Below are 19,705 nucleotides of genomic sequence, written 5' to 3' on the forward strand. Positions count from 1 at the left end.
CAAAACCTCTGCGGCGGTGCCGATCGGCTCCCGCGGGGACAGCAGCGCCAAAACCGGAGCGCAGGGAGCTGGCGGCTCAATGCCGGGGCCTCACTCCCACGAGCGGATGAAAGGCTCCCTGTCCAAACGGCATTAGACGCGCTGCGAAGGCTCATTCCCGATCGGTCACGCTCCGAGGCGCAGCTGCAAAACCCCCTCCGGGAGCCCGGGATGCTCCGGGGGCTTTGTTCGGAGCAGCCCCGCTTCCCGGGGAACCGTGACAAGACGATGGGATTACGGGGCAGGAGAAATAAAATAAAATAAAACCCAACCTCGCTGGGACCACGCTGGCTGGGAGGAAAAACAAAGGGGAGCCTCGAATTCCCTCGTGCTCCTGCCAGGAGCGATGGTCCCAGAGTGTTTGGGGAAGGGGCACGGAGAGGGCTTGAGGGTCCCCAAGGAGGGAGGGTGGCTTTTTGGGGGTGTCGCCCTCCATTTCTGCTCCCAAATCCCAGCAGCAAGAGAGCAAGGAAAAGGAGGAAAAACTTGCAAGGAAGCAAACCTTATGAGGAGGGGAAACCTTGCATGGAGGAAAACCTTGTGAGTAAGGCAAGTTCACAAGGGAGGAAAACTTGCTAGGAGGTAAAGCCTTGAAAGGAAGGAAACTTCCAAGGAAGAAAACCTTGCAAGGAGGAAAACTTTACATGGAGGATAAACTTTGGGTGGAGGAAAATACCACAAAGAAGGAAAATCTTGCAAGGAAATAAAGCCTTGCAATGAGGAAAGCCTTAAGTGAGGAAGGAAATCTTGCAAGGAGGAAAATACTTGAAGGAGGAAATTGTTTCAAGGAAGGAAACCTCACAAGGAGGAAAACCTTGCATGGAGGAAAAACTCTGGATGTAGGGAAAACCTTGCAAGGAGGATAATTTTACAAGCAGAAAAACCTTAGACAAGGAAGGACATCTTGCAAGGTGGAAAACCTTGAAGGAAAAAACCCTTCCAAGGAAGGAAACCTCACAGGTTTGGAGGAAGTGAGCAGGTTGAAGGGAGCAGTTCTGCACCTTCCTTCTGCCCCATCCCTCCTGGCACAGGGCCCGGCACGGTTTGGCTGAAGTTAATTGGGTTAGTGCACGGCTAAAGGGCGTAGCTTGTCCGGGCGCCTGCTCCCTAATGAGCATCTCATTTGAATCTATGCAAAATAGCAGGGAGCATGGAGACATGCTAATTAAAGTGATTGCTGTTCGCTAATTAAGCAGCAATTCCCCTGCCCAAGCGGATATTCTCATGCAAATGTGCTCAAGGAGGAGAAAACATCACCCCAAAAATTGTACAGGGAGAAAATCACAATTTGGCACCACCTCTGGTCTGCAAAACACCTTCATTATGATCCTCATTTTGAGTATTTTTATCCCAAAAAACCAGACTTGGCCATCTCTTCTGTGCTGAGAACAATCCTGAAGCTGTCTTCCACTGGCTGCCATAAATCAAGAAACTTAACTCCTCAGCTGTAAAATCTTGATTTTGTTTTATATTGGGGTGTTTTCTTCAGATTATGGTGTTTTCACTCTTCTGAAGATTTTTCCTACTCTTCATTTTCTTTCTTTTTTTCCCCTTTCACACTTGTGGAAATAATGACGTCCTACAGGAAACCTCCCAAGGGATAAAATTAGGGCGGGTAAACACAGGGTAGTGCAATGTTTTGGTCTCGCAGGTTTGTCCAAAACCCAGGAGATTTTATTTCAAGTCTAGTTTTTTGGGGGGGGGGGTTTAACTTTTTTTTTTTTCTTTCTGTATTTTTAAACAGAGCAACCGTGTTTCTTTGCAGCCTGCTTCATGAGTTGCTGAAGCCTTTCCAGGTGAAACCCTCCGTGGGATAAATCCCTTTCCAGCTACCACGTATGGATGTGACCAAAATACAGCAAATTGCAAAAAAAAAAAACCAAACAAGGCACGTTGAGTATATTTTGGGTGTATTTGGGATCTTTCGGAAGGGGTCAATGGTTTGGGTACAGGATGAGCCCTCGATAAGGCCCCTTTTTGCTATTTTTAGCCCGAATATGGGGTTCTTGGTGGTGTTATCTGGAGGAAGATGACGCACGGAGCACATTTGGGGCATTTCTGAGCCCTCTGGAAAAAGCCAGAGCCACTCCAGGGACACTCTGAGCATACAACTGCTTGCAGGAGAGCCGGAGTGGGAAGCGTGTGCTGTCCGGCGTGGCAACGAGCGGGCTGGGCACGGGATGAGCTCCGCACCTGCAGAGACAGGGGAGGCTCCCGGGAGGCGACACGGGGACCCCGCGGTGCGGTGCTCAGGTGCGCTGCGACGGGGCACGGCTGACAAGGGAGCCCGGCTGTGTGTGTGACTGTCACACGGAGGAAAAGGGCTGAGAGATGGTGAGGTGGTGCGGGTGCATGAGCGCAGTGCGCGGTGCCGGTACCATGTGCGCGGTGCAGGGCCGTGCGGCTCGGTGGCCATGCGGATCCACGGCTGCTCAAGCGCAGGTGAGTGGGTGCGCGGCTGCTGCTGCCCGCTCACACGGGGGCACGCCGGCGGTGCGGCTCGGTGCCCGCCTTCCCGGTCCGTGGGTGCCCCGGTGCACCTGCTGTTCGGGGGCGCGGTGCCGCGGGCCCCCGCTCACGGGGATGCTCGGTCCCGGCGGGTCCCGGCGGGTCGGTGCGCGGTGCCGGAGGGTCCCCGCTCACAAGGATGCCCGGTCCGGCGGGTCCCGGCGGTTCGGGGGCGCGCTCCCGCGGGTGCCGGCGGTTCGGGGACGCGCTCCCGCGGGTGCCGGCGGTTCGGGAGCGCGCTCTCCCGGCCGTGCTCTGCCCGGCGGCGCAAGGACCCCGCGGCTCCCCGCGCGCACGTGCATCGCCCCCACCCCTCCCGCCGCCCTTAAAGGGCCCGCAGCGCCCCGCTCGCCGCCCGCTCCGGCCGCGCTCACCACAGCCCGCTCCCCCCCCCTCCCCGGGCGGTGGCTCCGCCCGCGGGGCACCCTTGCTCCCCCCGGCCGGCGTTGGTTCGCTCCGCGGGGCGGGGCGGGGCGGCGGCACCTCCCCCGACACGGGGCGCCGGTGGGAGCGGGGCGGGGAGCGCGGCGCGGGGGGAGATAAGCGGCGCCGAGCGGCCGGGCGGCGCTGGATGGAGGCTCCCGCCCGCCGGGACGCCCGCCCCAGCCTGGAATGTCCTGGCGAGCCGCCGCCGAGCGGCACCGGCACCAGGACCGGGACCAGGGAGGGGGCGCGGCGGAGAGGTAACGCGCGCTCTTCCCGCGCGCGGAGGGGGCGCGGGCGGCGCGCGGGAGGGGCGGGCGGGCGCGCGCGGGGTGGCCGCAGGTGGTGGCTCCAGTCACCCGCGGGGCTCCGCCGCGCTCCGTGCCTCGGGGAGCCGGTGCGACGCGCCGGGAGCGGGACGAGCCCTCCGAGCTGCCTGGCGCTGATTTACGGGGTAGCTTCGCTGGGAACGCTCCTCCGCTCCGCTCTATTTGTCATCTGAACGCTGCTCTGCTCGGAGGAGGTGCCGTAGGGGATGGGTTTGGGGTCGCGTCCAGCCTCTTAACCGCCTTAAAATGGTTAATCTCAGTGTTTTTAACCTGTAAGGTCACTTTTCTCTGCAATTAGAGCGGTGGAAAGTCAGTGCCTGAGGCAGGAGGTGGTGTGTGATGCCTGAGGACGCTGGCTGTAAAGCATCCTGACATCTTATCTCTGTTTATTATTATTATTATTATTGCATTAGGCTGCCTGCGTTCTTGAAGCCACGCGATTCTTGAATTTTAAATTACTTTCCCTTGCTTTGTCTGTCTCTTTGCCAGAAAAAAAAATATAAATTATATAGTTCCTGACTATAATGGAAGAACTTTCCAGTCGTCTATCCCATGCTTCCAATACTGATGTTTTTTAAACCAAAAGGGACGTGTTTCTCAGCCGTGACACACTGTCGGGCAGAAAACAGGCAATGTTTATTTTGCCCCCGCCTCGTAGCTGTGTAAAGGGCTGGTGAAAGGGTAAATGTGATGGCTTTATGTAGCTTTTTCTTTTTAATTATTATTTTACTGCTTTCCCCAACTGCTTTGCTGCCTCTGGGAAGGAGTAGTCGCGCCGAGCCTGCGGCTGTAAAGCTGTCAGCTCTGAAGGGCTGTTTACTCAGTGAGCTGTATCTTTCACACATGCACTAGAAATACAATTTACCAACCCAAACACCAGCCACGGTCACCGAGGTTACCGGCAGCGTGGAAGCTTCGGTCCTCTGGGGTTTTATCCTTCGTGGCCCGGCGTTTTCCTTGAACAAAGCAGGTAATCCTGGGGTGCTGGCGCTGCCAGCCGAGCTGCGTGGAGCCCGTTTGCTTTTCTCCTCATCTCCCACGACTCGGGTGTTTTGACAGATGCGATTTATGGGATGTGCAGCCTGCCCGTGGCTGCTTTAAGGAGAAAAAGTGCTTTTGTGGTAGCAGTTGCTGAGGGCGACAGCCAGCTCCTTCTGTATTCCAAAAATTTGCCCTGAACGTTTCCCAGCACAATTTCTTAATGCTTTTCTGTTAAACTTGATATTATTTGCCTCAATTACAGCCAGAACGCTTTTGTTCCACCGAATTAAAATAGGTGTCGAGAGTGTGAGTCAAACACATTGAAACCAAACCCTGCTTTTTCAAGAGCAGCTGCCAGCCTGTCTTGTGGGGAGTACTCGGTAATGGAGTGATTAAAAAGAAATAAATATTTTTGACCTGTATTCCCCTTTCCGTAAGAAGAGGGAAGCCTCTGACTGGCTTGGTCTGCATCCCAGAAAATCCACAGGCTTGTGGGGAGACTCAGGACTGTTGCTCAAAGCTATTGAAAGCTGCACTCAGATAGAAGGTGGCATCCACTGAGCTACCTACAGTGTTAAAAGGTATTTTTTTTTTCCTCCTCAAGGGGTAGGAAGTGAGATGGGAACGGCTGTGGTGTGGAGGGATTAGTAACTCACCCGAGGATGAGCGCAGTGGCTTTGTCGCCTGGATTAATGCGATTTACACCCTTAAGCTGCTCCGAGTGCTCGTAAACAGCCGTGCCCGTGTGAGCAAGGTGAAGTGTGGGCGGGCAAGCGCGGGTACACCGCGGGAAGTAGCTCGGGGGGTTGGTTTTTGCTATCTTCCCTGCAGTCTGGGTGATTTTTTTATCTTTTTTCTCTGGTGGGATACCAGCTCTGTGTTCTTTGCCACCAAACTCCCGGGCTAGTGGCAGTGGGGTTTGGGCTGGCCCTGCTGTGTGACCCCTCTGCTGGATCACTGGGCTGCTCTGGTGCTAAAACTTTTGGGTTTTACCCCAAAACTGAGGAGGGGGGAAAAAAGCTGTGCGAGGAGAGGCTTGGCTATGCAGGGCAAGTCCCACCAGTGCTTTCATTATCTCAAGGTGTGCTGTAAGCCCATAAATGAGGCTCCTGCTTACTTTGGCTTGCTGGTGTGCCAGAGGAATAAGGCAGCTGTGCACTGACTTCAGGTGATGTCACTTGAGGATTTTAACTGTCAGAGCTTAAAAATACCCTGGCTCGTTTAAAGACTGCTTCTGCAGATGTGGAAATGGGGAAGCAAAGCAATGGATTGTGAATGCACAGCCACACCAGGGTGCAGCATTTCATAAATCCCCCTCTGCCTAATGAGGCCTTGGGCATACCATGACCAGGGCATTGGTGGGTGCTCAAATAAGGCACTGCCATGAAGTGCAAGACCAACAAAGTCTCAGTGCTAAAAAAGTAACTGGGAAGCATGTGATGATCAAATAATTTTGGGATTCAAGCTGTTTTCTGATGCGATGGTACAGTCAGCAGCGCCTTCTCCCATATGGTTGGCGGTGGTGTTGGTGTGGCTGGGTGTGTGCAGAACCAGCTGCTGGGATTTCGGGTTGTTTGCAGGGCTGGGTGTGAGGAGCTGTGGCTCAGGGGCTGGTCTCTGAGTGTTTGTATGTGCACATGGATCTGCAGAATGGGCGATATTGAAGAGGTTACTCGCAGGTCATGTGAGCTGTTTCTGGTTCTGTGTGTAAAAAGGCATTGAGCTTCACTTGGATTTCCCATATCACCCACTAAACCCACTCTTCACACCTTCTCCAAAAGTTCCTTTACCTCTTCTCTTTCTGCCAGGCCTTTTAGCCTGTGGTGGAAAACCTCCTATTCTGCATCTTCCTTGCTCCCATGTCCACAGATGTGACTCTTGAGGGGTTTCATTGCAGTGCTGTGGTCTTGGCACACAATCCTGTGCAGAGCAACATGGAAATGTGGTGAACCTGTTGGTGAGCTTCCACGAAGCTTTGAAACCTTTGGTTAATACCAGAAGCCCTGAGACTGAGTGTGTCCTCACCCACAAACCTGCTGGGATTGGGTATCTCAGGTAATGTTTTCTATGGAATCACTTTAATTGGCAGCTCAGAAACCTGCCGAACATCTTTTGTTAGGCAGCATCTCATTTGTATAAATTAATTGATACTGTAAACTTGGCCTTTTAATGCAGAGTCAGGTTTTTGTCTCCTGATTTGCTTATGAGCTGCTGACTAGTGAGTGGCTCCCTTGAGCTGAGTTCTGCCTCTTCCTCCTCCCTGCAGTGGTTTGCTGTCAGTTCTCTGGTTTTCAGTGTTTCAGTGAGCTGGGGAGCTTCAGAGCCAGTTGCTGTCTGCAGCTGGGGTGAGACTGAGCTAAAAACCTTGTATCAAGTGGAACTGGTCAAATATCCTCCTTAAATGGGAGTTTGCAGCTTGCCTGGCAATCCTGAATTAAAGCTGGTACGCGAGCACCAAACTGTGTTCTCTGTCCACTATTTTTGCTATTTTGACGTATTTTGTTAACAGATGGGCCAATAGTTGGTCAGTTCTCCAGGTGTTTTCCCTTTCCTACTCCCTTTCTGCTCTCCTGGAGGCCTCCCTGAGCAAACCCTGCTATTGTGTGTCCCCTTATCCTGCATCATTTGCTCTGGGATAATGTTTGTCTTTGGCAAAGCCAGCAAAAGCCTCTTTGCTGTATTACTTTGGCTGGCTGGAGGTCTCCAACTACCCTGGCCCAAGAATTTCTAGACTAGATAGTTTCCTTTGTGTGTGTGTGTGTGTATATATATGTATTCACTTCTTTTAAGTTGAGTGTTCTTCCAGTAATTTCCTTGGTAGATGGCTCAGTACAGCTTCCAGGGCTGTGTGTGTCAGAGTTTTCCACTTACTTTCCCCAGCTCACTTCTCCCTTTCTGGTGGGGATGATAATTCTCCGGTGACAGTGATCACTTTAGGGGAAATGCTTGTTCAGCCCTGTGAGGGATTGAGCCTTGTGCATCCAGACCACCTGCCTTTTCCATTAAACCCCTACTCATTCTTTCTGTGTGAGAAATATCTGCTGTCTTTCAACAGGAGGGAAAACAATCATGTAAGGTGGGTTGTTTTCCTATTTTCCATACCTGTGAGATATCTCGGAGCTCTTCTAGCCAGGTGGGACTCTATTTTTTTTTTTTGCTTTTTTCCCCCCTTTTTCCCCCTCCCCAGCTCCTTGGGCGCAGTTTCACATTACAGCTCCACGGAGGACTCGCTGCTGCAGGAGGTGGCAGGTACATTCCTGCCTCTTCCCTGCTGCGGGAATCCAGCGGTGGAGCAGCCGCAGGGGAGTGACTCCAGCTAACCCTTCAAAAAAAAAAAAGTACCCAAGCCCCAAACTTTCCTGGATCTTGCCCTGCAGTTAAAGTTGTTAAATCTTCCACTTGGATGACTAGGAAGGCCCTGGAGGGGCTGGTGGGGGCATGGCCCCTTTTGGCAGCTTTTAGTGCCTTCTAAATTGGCTTTGCTGTCTCCTGATGCAGTCGCTCTGCTCTGAGCCAAGGGTGGGTGCCTTGCAGAGAAAGAGAGCTTCTGGCCAGCCCTCTCCATCTCCTGCCTCTGGAAATACCCAGTTGAACCAGTCCAGCTCACAGAAATGGCACGGGGAAAGGATACAATCATTCCCTAAAGCCTGGAGTGAGCACGACCAGCTTGGCTGGGGATTGGCATCAGCTTGGCAGCAGGAGGGAGCTGGGGTGGGGAGCTGAGCATGCCAAGGAAGGAGAAGGAAACCATTCCTTTGGCATCAGCCGCTGCTCCATGCAGCAGAGCTGAGAGGTGAAACCACACCCTTGGCCTCACCTGTCTCTCTCATCACACCTTTGATTTATACCCTGGGTTCTGCTGTTTAGCTTTCCCCGCAGACTCCAACCATTGAATCTGATAGTGAACCGAGTGGTTGAGTCTTATTTGTTTAATTCAAAGAGAAGTTTAATGTTTCCTACCTCGCAGTCTATGGTGGTTCTGCCTTGTAGCCCGTGGTTTTCCTTGTAGTGAACCTATCAAATGCCAAGACAAGGACTCAAATGCTCAAGCCATGAGCAACCCTTCATTGAAACAGTCTTGGCAAAGAGGCTTAGCACCACAAATTTGCATTTTTGGAGGGGTTTGAGGGTGTTTTATCTCTTCAAAGGTGTTTGAGGGTTGTGTTGCCTGTGAAGTATTCCCTGCCAGCTCACCTTCTGTATGCTGGTGAGCCCCCAGCATTGTGGGCTGCCAGCTCCAGCAGAGGGGAGCTGTGGGGGGATCTTCTCAGCTCCCCTGATTCTTAGGTGAAGAGCAGACAGATCCTGAATGTCTCTGTAGTTGCTCCATGGCATCTGCTGAAGCGCAGGAGGACAGACATGCTGGAGATGTCCAACCTCCTGAAATTGCCATTGTGTTTTGTGTAGGCACCTTGTGTCCAAGTGCAGCCTGCTCTAGCTGGAGATGCTCCTGCAGGACAATGACACCAGGGGGTTTCATTTCCCAGTCCCCAGTGAGTAAAAGAAACCATTAGTCTGGGTAAAAGGCCTCACTCTAAAGAATCGTGCAAGAAATTAATCTTTTTTTCCATGCCAGTTTGAAAGGTGGACCCTTTTTAAGTGCTCAGCCATGACCCAGGTGGTTGTTCTTCTCCTGGGGAACAACACCAAGGGAAGGGGACAGTTCATGTGGCCCCTTCTGAAACAAACAATGATTGTTTAGAGTTGAAATCCCCTGCCTGTTTCCAGATCAATCCACTTAAAGTTACTGTGTTCAGGTGGTATCTTCTCAGTTTTTAATATTGTTCTTTTTTTTTTTTTTTTTTGCTTGTTAGTTGAGAGCTAATAGATCGGCCCAAATAAGGCCATGAGAAAGGCTGGCCATTTCCAGGAGGATCCACAGACAGTCAGTGCATGACTTGTTGCCTTTATCTCTGAGATCAGGAGATTCCTTTGCAGTGATGGATTAATCCACCCTTGAGTGAATAATATAACTGAGAACAAGTAGGAGCCAGCGCTCCAAACAGATGATTTGTTCAGTACGTGTGTGCCTCCCCTCCCCTCCCCCTGTGAAAAGCATCTTTCTTCACCGTTTCATTCAGCCTGTTGAAACCTCACAGCAACCTGTGTCTGCACCAACCCCCAGCCCAGCGCAGGGTGAGGATGGGGCTGTGCCAAAGCCCTCTGCTCCCAGGTGCAGAGAAGATAAACCACAGCCCTGCTGAGCCTGGGATGGAGAGAAGAAGGTGCCTGTGGGCTGCTGGGGCTGTGATGTCACCTGTCTGCTCTGGCCATGACATCACCTGTCTGCACTCTCTCCTCACCATCGTGTTGATGCTGGCACCTGCCTGGGCTGAGCTCGCTCAGCTCTGGTCTCTCAGCAGCCAGGACTGTGCCCCAACATGAGGTACAGCTCTTTGCACAACTCTGGGTCCAGAAGTTGTGTAAAGGAGCTGGAATATTGGGGCTGGGGGACTGAACTCACTGGGCACAGAGGGGATGGCATTGGGTGGCTTAGAACAGCAATATGATATTTAGGAAGATGGTTTTTCAGTTGTGCCAGGGCAGATCTGTGGTGTTAACTCATCAGCAGAGCCACGGCCTCTGGAGCTGCTTAGGGATGTCCTGGAGCTGGACACCAAGGGCCGCCAGTGACACATGGGCAGTCCTTGTTAGCACATCTCCAGTAGGATACAGGGCTGTGCAGCTAGTAGATACAAGGGAGTTGTGCTGCTACAGCAATGGAATCCATGCAGCAAAATCTGTTATCATCCCTGTGGATACACTGGAATAATTCTTTGGCAGCTCATAAAGCTCTGTCTTGTTGCTTTAGCTTCTCGGAATGCATCAAGGTCTGCTCCTGTTGATAGGCTCAAAGAGGATGTGAGGTGTGAGGGTGTGACATGCCTGGGGCTCCTCTTTCTGCTCTGGGACCCCCCCAGGCTGTCACAGTCCTGCTGAGAAAAGCTGCAATAGCTCGAGGTCAGGTTGGTGAAAGTCTCCAGCTTTGGCTTTCCTTGTGTCATGAGTCCCAGTAGCCTTGCCTTGATCCCATGCTCTTGGGGTGTGGGGTTGGAAGCATTGGTGGCAAATTTCAGCTGCATTTTGGAGAGTTTCTGTGCTGAGTGGGGTGAAGTTAACACACTTAAAATGGCATTTTCCCTTTGGAGAATGGGCTTTGCTGCTGTTGCCTGTACATAATTTCTGGGAGCTGAGGAGTTTTGCTGTGTAATGTTCCAACTCCATGTAGATTAAATGTATTGCGGAGTCAAAATAAACAATAGCATGTGGTTTTCCTTTGTTTCCCCCCCTTCCCCACGATAAGAGTTCACAAAAGTTCTTGAATTAGGGCTCTGTGTGCCATACGCTCGAGCGTAGGCTCAAATTTTCATAAAGCTTGCTGAGGGCTGTTACTGCTGAGGAGCTCTTTCACCTTTGGGATAGCTTTGGAAATCTTTGTTTTTCAGGAGCTTTTTCCAAAGGTGTGTTTCAGTGTAGAGCTCAGATACTTGTTGCCTTAAATGCTTTGCAGTGACAGTGTATCACAGCTCGGTGGAGATTTGAGACTCCTCTAATAAAATGCAAGAGAAGGAGGAAAACCCCGAGGGTTTTTTGGAACAGAAGATGTTTTCTGTTCCTGCCACTAATCTCTGTTGCAGAATGAAATAGGAATGTATACTTTAAATCTCTGTCAGGGTGTAGAAGGAAGCTGGCAACGGATGTAATCAAAAATGTTATTATCAAAACTCTCTAAGTATGTTGAAATTTTGAGCTTAATGATATAATTTTAAATTCAGCTATTCAGACTGAGGCATGGTTTTGGGGTGCAGACTGCACTTCCAAATTGTGTGTCAGGATGGACCAGAGAGGAGTTAGGAGCAGACTGTAGGCTGTGGGTATTGCAGTGGTGTGGCTTTAGTCTTCAGCCCTGTGATCTCCAGTGCCTGGGGTGGCAGTGTTAAATTGAGGTGTGGTTTTCTAGATTAGGGACTTTGTGGCTGAGCACTTAAAAAAGGGTCCAGTTTCCAAGTTAGCATTTTTCCTAATTCGTGCATTTGTCATGGCTTGAACATAACCAGCACACATAGAAAGTGTACTTGTTCAGAGTTTGTCTGAAACAGCTCTGGGCACAGTGAGCACAAGGAAGCAACACCAGATCTGATGTGCAGCAGCAAAGGCTCTACCCAGTGCGAGAGGAGACAAAACTCCCAGCCTTATACTCGGAATAAGGGAACTGCGAGTAACCTTCACCCTTCTGACCCTTCGTCCTGCAGTGGAGAGGCTGCAGGTTGAGGATGCAGAAGAAGCTCAAGTCCTTCTCTGAGCCAAAGGTGTGAAGCTGTTTATTTTCACTGGGGCAATGTATATATTGCAGGAGGCAGATGCTCGCCTGCTTAACCCGAGCACTCGCTGCTTATCTGGGCTCTGGCGAGTGTACAAGTGTTGTCCCTTCTAATCCCCCAACATTAAACAGTCCAGGCACCTTTCTCTGGCTGAGCCTGGGACTGCTTTAAAAAACACGCAGAGAGAAGCCAACAAAAAAGAAACATTTGCTTTCTTTGCCAAGTTTAAATGAAGACTAATGCCGTGGTGCTGCTTAATCTTGTTTTTCATGCTATCTGATGGATGCTAACGTGGGATGGAATCAATCCCGGCAGCCGGTTATCTTTGCGGGGCCCCCGTGTTGCTGAGCTCGGCATTAAAGTCTCCTGGGGGAGTTGATGTGCTATGAGGAGTCTGGAACTTTCTTCCTGCGTGGTGAAGCTGTGGCTGCAGCATGCATCTCCCTTTGGGAAGGTGTCTCCAGGAATTGCCAGTCTGCCGTTGGATGTCCGAGCAGAAATGCCGTTCGGCAAAGCGGGATGTGTCTGTGCGAGTGAGAACAGGGCACAGTCAGGTGAACCTGGCGGAACCTTCTCCCTGGTCCCTGTGATGAAACTTAACTCCCTTCCTATCAGTTGCTCGTGTTTGAACTGGTTCTGCTGGGAGCAGCTGCCATGGCCCTGGTTCTCAGGAGGAGGTTTGGGCTCTGACTCACACCCTGTGCCACTGTGACAGTGCTGCCCCGAGTGCCCCCAGCCCTGGGCAGGGGTCCCTGTGCTGGCAGGGCTGAGCCAGCGGCGACCCAGAGCTTGGCTGCAGTGGGTGAAGCAGGAGGGCTGGAGGAGCCAAACCCTCAGGCTAGAGCTTCATGATCACTGCTGCCTCCCTCCCTTGGATCAAGGCTCTCCTTCGGCTGTGCTGGCATGAGGAAGGAGGCGGGAAGCTACGCCGGTGCTCAGTTGCACAACACCACTGAGCAAAGCCAACCCAAAGCCTCCCTCTCTTTCCCCCATGTTCCACCACCCCTCTCCTTGCCTGGGAGCCAGGTTGGTTTGTTGTAGCAAACCTGGCCTGACCAACACCATTTTTTCATTTATTTTTCTGCCTAGCTGCTGCTTTTATCTGGGCCTGAGGCAAAGGGGCTCGTTTTGCTAAGCAATATTGTCAGTTGTGTCAGGATTCCTTTCCTCGAGGTGAAGAAGTGCAGAAGCGTTTGTTTGCCGGAGAGCTCGGACTTCAATTTTGAAACCAGGTTTGGTCTTTTGAGCATGGGGGAAGGGAGGGGAGGAGAGCAGTAAAACTGAATTACTGTAAGGCTGGAGGATGGATTGTGCGAAGGCTTGTTTTAATCGGGGGAGGAAAGGCCAGGGTCTTTCCTGCTCTCTCCCTCAGCTGTCCCTGGTTAGCTGGTTTGCTTTTTAATAAGCATTGTTCTGCCTGGAGCCTGGGTCCAGTGGAAGGGAGTGTTGGCATTGCCTGTGACAGCATGTGGACAGCCGTAACAGGAGGGGAAGCAGTGATTTGGAGTGCAGGGCAGCACATTTGTTTAGAAAACAGAGTCCAAATGGGTCTGTTGCTCTGAATCGTGCACAATTCCAGCCGTCTGCAGGCACAGTGAATTCTAAGGTGACTAACGACTGTGCTGTAACACAGGCTTGGCTCTCCTGTTCCAGTGCGCCTCCCATATCCTGCAGCCATGAGTTCACAGGCTCCTAATTGCCTATGATGTAAGACAGCAGTAGATGAGGTTGCTATAAATTCTGGCTGCAGGTGTGGATTTAATGGCTGTGCTTCCCTTTAAGGGCTCACGGATAGCATGGATCCCTGCAAGTTACAACACACCGAGTTGGACTCGGGCTAGCGCAGCTAAAAGAACCCATTTGTCTGTGATTTTTAGAGCTGTTGCTTGCTGGAGGCTACCAAAGGACGAGGTGTCAGTGTTCATCTGGAATTGCCTCGGGAATGAGCTCGCTGTCCTCTGACAGAGCTCAGCCATGGTTCCAATTCTTTCCATCAATGTTCTCTCGCGGCTAAACTGCCCAGGTGTGAGAGTGCTGCTGGAAGTGAACCTTTAGGCAGCCTGTGTGGACACAAGCACCTTTGTCTGAGAGTCTGACAGGTTTTCTTGATGACCAGAACAAGCCTGTGGTTCTAGTCCTTTTTATTTTTTATTCATGCTGGATTCTGGTTTTAGAAACCATAGAGAAATTATAATCACGGGTGATGTTTCTTTAACATGCAAAATGAAAACTTTTTGGAGGGAAAAATACACCCCCCGAGGCAGTACTCCAGCTTGCTGTGGTGTGTGCACCTGTAGCTGGGATAATTAGGATGGTGAGTTCCCTAGCTCCCTTGAGAAAATGGGCATGTCTCACTCGGCGTTTGGTTTTGTATATTTTTCTTCATTTTTGCACACATTCTTGCAGTCCAGGGTTTATTAAACATACAGGGGTGGTGCTTCATGAGTTGATCTGAGGCCTCACGCTGTTCAAGTGCTAAGTTCCTGTTCTTGGATGTCCATTCCCAGCCCCTCCTTTGGGCCAGCACTCCAGGACTGCATGGGGAGCTGAAGCTGCTCCCTGATCCAGGTGAAAACTGAACCTCGTTTTCTCTCTGGCTGCGTTTCCAGCTGGATCTGCCAGCAGATCTGACTCACTCGCTGGCCGCAGGATCCCTGGTGCAGATAGGAGAATGCAAGCCAGGTCCTGAAGGAAGGTGTTGCTGCCCTCCTCGGCAGCAGCCCATCTTTAAATTGGCTGAAAAACTGGTTGCGAAATCTCATTCTTGCTGAAAACCAGAGCTGGAGAAGTGAAGCAGGCGCCTCTCTGCGAGGCTGAGGCCAGCCCTGAGGAAGGAGCAGGGAGGGGATGTTGGCCCAGGACCCTTGGGGACGTGGCTGAAGGCAGCAGAGCTGTCACAGGTGTCCCTTCCATGGAACGGCACAGGTGTTGAGCTAAATGTGGGGAAGAAAATGGAAATAGGAGGCAAAGTTGTGCGTAAGCAGGAGAGATCAAGACAGGGGAGGTCTGGGGGGCCTTGAAGAGCAAAGGGTGAGAATTTTGTATGTATTTGGCCTACTGTGATGGAACTGTTAAACTAATGATACCCTCAGATCCCTTGGGGGCTGAAAGCCCTGATTTAGGCATTTAAGCATAATTGCAGCCCAGCAGAACTGTATATCAGGCTAATGCTCTGTTCTCTGCTTCCCCCGAGGCCAGAGGAGGCAGGAGCCATTCCCACTTCATTAGTGTGGCAGCAGGGGGACTGTCTCAGCTCTTTTGCTGAAGTTAATAATAAAATTAAACTAATTGTTATGCCTGTTTGCGGAGAAGAAAGTGTGGCTTCTGAGGTGATTTATTTATTTTTCTCCTGATGCCTGTCTTGCTATGACCGGCGCTGGAATGGCAGGATGGGAACCCTAGCTGTGTCTCAGGAGCAGAATCGTGACTCTGGAGTGTTTTTCTCTGTGTGTGTCGAGGCACAGTACACAAACTGTTAAATTTCCTCCCCTTGGCTCCCAAATCCCATTCCTCCAGTCCATGCCAAAGCATGCGTTCTTCTATCAAGACCATATGTACGCCAAGACCAAGGTTCTAAAGTCAAGGTGTTTTTGAAATATTGGAGTGCAAATTAAGTATCTGAGTAATCTTAACTGTCTTCTAAAAAAAAAAAAAAATTCTCTATCAGCCTCACATAGAACTCAAAAGATTAATGGAAGGCTAAACTTTGATCCGAGTCCAACAGCTGATACCAGCCATGAGACTTTCCAGGCCTGAGAGCAAAATAGAAAAATCCAATAAAAAAGATCTCCTTCTCCATCTTTGAGGCACACGGCCTCTTGGCCATGGTTTGGGCTAATATTGCTGGTTTTTCCTCAGTTGCTTAACCTCTTCTTGTGTCACCTTTGTCCTGTGCCACTGGACTTTACCTAGAACAGTTTGAGTAAATTAGTGACATTATTTAGGGTGTTTTATAGCTTTGTGGGAAACACATTTGCCTGATTATTCAGGAAGGCCACCACACTGTGGGATCCCCTCTCCTCTCTGGGACTCAGTCACTGTCTGACATTGTTTGTTTTTCGTGCCATCTGCCACCCGAGCAAACACTTGCTCTGTATTTTGACAAAAATACCAACTTTCAGGTCTTTAAGGTCCCTTCCAATCCAAGCCATTCTGTGAAAAGTGAAGTGCCATTAGGCATTGCTGCACAATTGGTAAGGGGCTTTAGTCCCCAAAATTGCTCTTTGGATTCATCACTGATTCATGGAGGGTTTAAAGGGTGTGGAGCAAGAAAAAAGCTCCATGCAAGGCTGCTTATAAAAATAAACATTATCTAGAAAGAACTAAAAATGCCAAGTGAATCCTTAGGTGGGAATCTGCATGGGAAACACTCAGATGTGGCTTAGCACTGATAGTTTTGGGTGCCAGGCATAGGTATGGGCAGAAATGTGGAGGCATTTATGAAATCCAAGCTGAGGATTGCAAAGTTTGAGCAACTGCAATTTCTCTTCTTTATCCAGGAGATCCTTATCCTTCTGATAAGGATCTGGAAGGTGCACTTTCATTTGTTTAAAATGTAATAAATAAATATGAACAGAACATCAAAGGAGGCTTTTTCTTGTAATTTTTAACTGCCTCTCCACTCAGTGTTTCTGTGGATTCCTTGGCGTCCATTTCATTGTGTTCTGACCTGTTTGTGTCTCTCATGCTTGGTTTATAGGGTCACTGTCAGCAAACTGATTTTTTCTGGGGTTTTCCCTTTCAGATGTTTTTCTTGGGGGGGAAGGATTGAGAAAATCCCAGGCGTATGGGACTGTTCGGCAGAGTTCCGTGCGTTTCCTAAAAGCACATGCAAAATCCCTTTGAAGAACGTAATTTTATTGCTTACACTCACGAAATCCTCTCTTTGGTGATGCCATAATTCCAACACAAACGCCTAATTATGGTGTTTTTTACAAAATCCCCTTCTGTAGCTGCCTGGCTCCTTATCTCCAGCGCTCGGCTTCCTGTGACTTAGTAACACAAGCTGCAGTTCCAGTGCTCGAGGTGGAGAAGAGTAAAACGGGAGCACTTGAATGCTTTCTGCCCAAGCTGTGATTACAGCCTGGCGTTTCCCGGCGCTCGAGCCCTCTCTTCGGAGTGTAATTAGGAACACATTGATTCTTATTGCAGCTGGCAGCTGCTCGCTATTGCCTTTTTCAGCTTCTGACCCCCATAGTCCCGCTGACCTTTCCTGGGGTTAGTCGTAGGCCCTTTTCATTGTGATGGGCTCGAAGTGGCTCATGTGGAGTTGATTATTTCCTTGCTTGTCTGGCCTTTTTGGTGCCATAACTCCAAGTCACTTCCATTTTTTTCCCCTGCTTTTGGCTGACCACAGTGAAAGGAAATGCTTTTGCTGGCGACAGGATCGGTTTGCACGCTTGACTGACTCGATTGAGACCCTGAAAGGGGGGGAGGGGGAGGGTAATGAACACTGTAGGTGCTGCATTTGCTTTTTAAAGGTTGATGTTAATGATTGAGTGGTCATTAAGCATTCATAAAAATGAGGCTTCGGCCGGCTCCGTTGCCTTTTGGCACTCTCAGCCCTGCGGGTTGGCATTGGGAATCCCTCCATCCATTAGGAATCCATCCATCATTCCATTAGGCATCCCGTGTGGCACTGGTGGCTTTGGGAGCAGCTCTGAGTGCTGCTCTGAGTGCTGAGGGCACTGCTGGCACTACCAAGGTGTCCCCAGCCCCGAAAGCACTGGGAGAAACCAGGGACGTTGAGTCTGTGAAGCCCCAGGCAGGCTGGAGCCCACTCCTCCCAGCCCAGAAAGCTAATGAAGTCTATGTGCCAGCTGTTACACTCATTTTGCCAGACCCCAGGAGGACAGCATGAAGACAGTCAGTGATCAAAGGCTCTGGAGATCACTGAGGAGCCGAGCGGCAGGAATGTCTGATTGCTTTCTCTTGGAATGCCACAGGCTTCAATACCTCCTTTTTTTCTTTCTTTTTTTTTTTTTTAAGGTGTCTTGGTGTGAGATTTAATGATCTAACTCAGCTTGCTCACGCTGAAGCCAGAGTATTTTAGTTAATTCAAGGGGGTTCATTTGCTCTAAATTTAGGCGGTTTGAAAATTTGCTGGTTTTGTTGCACTGATGGCAAGTTAAAATGAAATTTTTCTTGGTAATACTAGCAAATGACCAAGTGAAAAAACCAACTTGGGTGTTAAATAATGAATGGTATTATTAAGTGAGGTGGGGTGAATCAATTTTTGAGTTGCTGCTGTTTAGGAAAAAATGGGAAATCTGTATATCCAAAGCTGGTATACTCCAGAGGGCTGTCACGATGCAGCTGGTGGGCAGTGCCACCCCTGAGGCAGCAGCTCTCAGTCACTTTTTCCTTGGGCTTCTTAGCAAAGGCCGTCAGCTCCTGGAGGTGGAGTGGGCAACCTGAATAACTCCCTCTGTTCCTGAGTGTGCTGTTTCCTTCCTCCTCCTCCTCCTTCTGCTCTACTCCAGCGTTTATAGGTGTAGTTTGGGTAGTGCAGAAACCCTTCCTCGTTTAGCTGTTCTCATGGAACAGCTCTCCAAAGGTTGGAAGAATGTTGGAGCAGGGAGTGATGGAGTGGGAGTGCAGAAACAGATCGAGGTGGGGTGGTGAATTGGGAAGGGAGGTCCTGGTGTTGTCCTGCCAGCTGGTCTGAGATGGCAGGAAGATGATTCAGGGAGCTAAACCAAAATGGGGATGAGATAATGCTCTTTTCATAGTGACTCTGCCCTCAGCTGCAAGGGTGGAGAGGAGAAATTCACGGTCCAGTAAATAAGTGGGGCAGGATCTCAGCTGTGTTTGGAAGGACACCGGAGCTCAGCACCATGGGAATGCATGGAAAACAGTGTTTTGTCATCTTTTAGAGTGTGAAACTTCATTTGGGGGCAAACATGGGTAGCAGCGAATTCATTTGGAGGTGAGGGTTAAGTTAGGGTGTCAGGACCAGACCTGTGGAGCTCTACACTGAAGACCACTGATTTCTGGAGAAACAGTGACAAATGTGAAGCTTTGGTAAGAGACAAAAGGTTGCTGCCAGGGCTGCAGAAATCCCAGCTGGTTTGGTGCCTGTGTCTTCCCATCTCAGCTCAGTAAGGTGCTTCAGTGAGCCCACAGGTTACTCCCTGCTCTGGCATGGCTCATGTCCATCCAGCTGAGGTCTGCAGGCTGTGACAGCTGTGTGACAGTGTGCCAGCTGCCCTGTGTGCCAGGCTGGCCCTGGGGACAGCCCTGCTCCTGTGCTGGGAAACCACTGGTGCTCCTAAAGGAAAGTTAAACTGGCCCTTCCCCTCTGCTAGGCGTTAGTGCTGATGGTTTATTTTCTTGCCTGTGCACAGCATTCTGGAGGTCGTGGAGCTGGAACTGGGAGCTGCTGGGTGGCTGTCCCTGCAGCTCTGTGCTGAGGGATTCGTTTCACAAAGGGTCTGTGACAAACAGGGTGCACAGCTAGATTTATGTCATGTGCAGAAATACTTCATTTTACTAATTCCATCCAGAAGCACCAGGCACACATTTCTGGGTGCCCCTGTGTGTGCAGCATGCTTCTGAGGAGCAGACATCCATTGGAATGGTTGGGATGACCTCTCCCCCTGACACAAATCCGTTATCTTCCTTGTTCCCTTGATCCATGGGCAATAAGCTACTTTACAGCTGACAAAGAGGTCAAGTGCTGCATGAAGATAACTGGAGGATGACTTTAGGTGAAGATGTCTGGGTGGAAGTAGGAGCAATGTGGCCTTTGCCATGCTGTGCCTTTCTGCTGGGCTGGAGAAATGGCAGGTGAAAGTGAAAAGTACATTTTCCTGATCCACGAAAACCATGTCTGTCTCTATTCAGCCTTGACTATTATTTATATTAATAACTCCTCATTCAGATTAAAATGCTCAGACAGTGACACCTCTTACTTCAAAATAACTGACTATTTGATCCACAAGTGATGGATATTCATCCTCCCAATCGAGCAACAGTGAACAGTGGGCAGAGTTGTTCTGGGCAGAGCTTATCTCAGAGTCTAGGACACTAAAGTGGAGCCACATCTAATCAAGGTGCTCATCTTTCTGATCCCAGCAGATCCCCAGCCACTGGTACTTGCTG

General features: G+C 50.4%; 1 protein-coding gene and 1 long non-coding RNA gene across 3 annotated transcripts in view; one reads left to right on the plus strand and one right to left on the minus strand.

Annotated features, from left to right (window-relative positions):
* The first annotated feature begins 3,026 nt into the window (after positions 1–3,026).
* Positions 3,027–19,705, plus strand: part of CDON (cell adhesion associated, oncogene regulated) — a 53,712-nt gene continuing 37,033 nt past the window's right edge. Inside the window, exon 1 of one of the 2 annotated variants that reach the window (XM_085081920.1) lies at positions 3,027–3,230. The gene's annotated coding sequence lies outside the window, so the exon portion shown is untranslated. Of the gene's footprint in view, positions 3,231–12,666; positions 12,835–19,705 lie in introns of those variants that run through there. The other variant, XM_085081921.1, reaches the window with a different exon arrangement.
* Positions 5,805–9,510, minus strand: LOC146427441 (uncharacterized). Its single transcript, XR_014856413.1, has 3 exons — positions 9,350–9,510; positions 8,241–8,294; positions 5,805–6,200 (listed from the first exon to the last, which is right to left on the minus strand). It is a non-coding gene; the product is annotated as an uncharacterized LOC146427441 (long non-coding RNA).

Source organism: Lichenostomus cassidix, chromosome 24 (assembly GCF_008360975.1).
Source record: "Lichenostomus cassidix isolate B80296 chromosome 24, HeHo_3.0, whole genome shotgun sequence".
In the NCBI taxonomy this organism is placed as follows: Eukaryota; Metazoa; Chordata; class Aves; order Passeriformes; family Meliphagidae; genus Lichenostomus; species Lichenostomus cassidix.